The following is a 1492-nucleotide window of genomic DNA, read 5'->3' as shown; positions in this document are numbered from 1 at the left end:
AAGCCAGCGTTACTGTGGTGTCCACACCATGACCAGCAATGTAATAAATGTCACTTGTCTCGTCTCCACAGAGCAGCAGGATAGGCACTGACTGTCTCTGCATTTCCAAAAAGCCACATAGACCAAGAGACTAAAGATAGGCCAGGAGCAAGGACAGTGACCAGGCTAGGAGAGCAGCCACCCCCAGCCTGGTGCCTGGGCAATGGCACCTCATGAACCCATCCTCACTGCTGTGCTGGATTTGGAGCTTTTAGGGGTCACAGATGTGCGAGGGCTCCAGCTCCTTTTCTTCACGGTGCTCCTGGTCATTACATGCTAACAGTCCTGGGCAACCTGCTTATTATCACCCTGACCTTGGCAGACCGCCACCTGCACACTCCTATGTACTATTTCCTGCGCCATTTCTCCCTGCTGGAGGTGGGGTTTACGTCCAGGGTCACCCCACAGATGCTGTCCCACCTCCTCTCTGGTCACAGGACCATTGCTCGTGCCAGGTGCTTTATGCAAACAAGGCTCTACTTCATCTTGGGCACAGTGGAGTCCTTGCTACAGGCTGTTATGTCTGGTGACCGGTACCTGGCCATCTGCCTCCTGCTGCAGTATTCCACTCTCATGAAGCCCCGGGTGTGCAGCTGGCTGGTTCTGGCCTATTGGGTCACCAGTGTCTTGGTCCTTGGGGTGCTGTGTGCCTGGATGTTCTTACTGCACTTCTGCTGTCCCCGCATCCTCAACCACTTCTTTTATGACAGCACCCCCTTGCTAGAGCTGGTGTGTGATGACACCAGGATTCTGCAGCTGGTCAGCTTCCTGGTGGCCATATGCACCCTGGTAAGCTCTGTGCTTGTGATGGTTTTGTCATACTGCTGCATCATTCACACTGTTCTGCACCTGCCCGTATCTGGGGGCCGCAGCAAGTTCTTCTCTATTTGCTCCTCCCACACGCTGGTGGTTTCACTCAGCTATGGGAGCTTCATAATCATGTACCTGAAGCCCATTCAAACTGGGCACCTGACCCTCAACAAAAGAGTGGCTTTTTTCAACACCATAGTGTCACGCCTGCTGAATCCCTTCATATACTGCTTCAGGAATGATCTGGTCCAGAAAGCCAGCAGGGATGTGCTTCTCAGGGGGAGAGTGCTTTCTTCTCAGATATTCAGAGGAAAAGCTTTCCAATGCTCTGCTACTAAGTACGGCACAGTGGCACACACCTGTTATCCCAGTGGATGGGGAGACTGAGGCTGGAGGATAGCAAAGTTGAGGCCAGCCTCAGTAACTTAGTAAGACCATAAGCAATTCAGCAAGGCATTGTCTCAAAAAACAAGGAGGAGGAGGAGGAGGAGGAGGAGGAGGAGGAGGAGGAGGAGGAGGAGGAAAAGAAGAAGCTCTATTTATTTTGGTTTCATTTTATTTTATTTTTCAATGAACATGAAGACCATTTTACTAGAGTGAAGAAAAAAAATATTAGTTCAAATATCTGCTGGGGGGCTGGGAA

The 1492-nt window shown here is 51.0% G+C and overlaps 1 pseudogene; it reads left to right on the top strand.

Moving 5' to 3' along the window:
• The first annotated feature begins 202 nt into the window (after window positions 1-202).
• On the top strand, window positions 203-1187 carry LOC106145578 (olfactory receptor 6E1-like; annotated as a pseudogene).
• The last annotated feature ends 305 nt before the right edge of the window (window positions 1188-1492 follow it).

Source organism: Ictidomys tridecemlineatus, unplaced genomic scaffold (genome assembly GCF_052094955.1).
Source record: "Ictidomys tridecemlineatus isolate mIctTri1 unplaced genomic scaffold, mIctTri1.hap1 Scaffold_320, whole genome shotgun sequence".
NCBI classification, from domain to species: domain Eukaryota; kingdom Metazoa; phylum Chordata; class Mammalia; order Rodentia; family Sciuridae; genus Ictidomys; species Ictidomys tridecemlineatus.
Note: the sequence above shows the minus strand (reverse complement) of the source record. Positions and strands in the feature narration are given on the sequence as shown.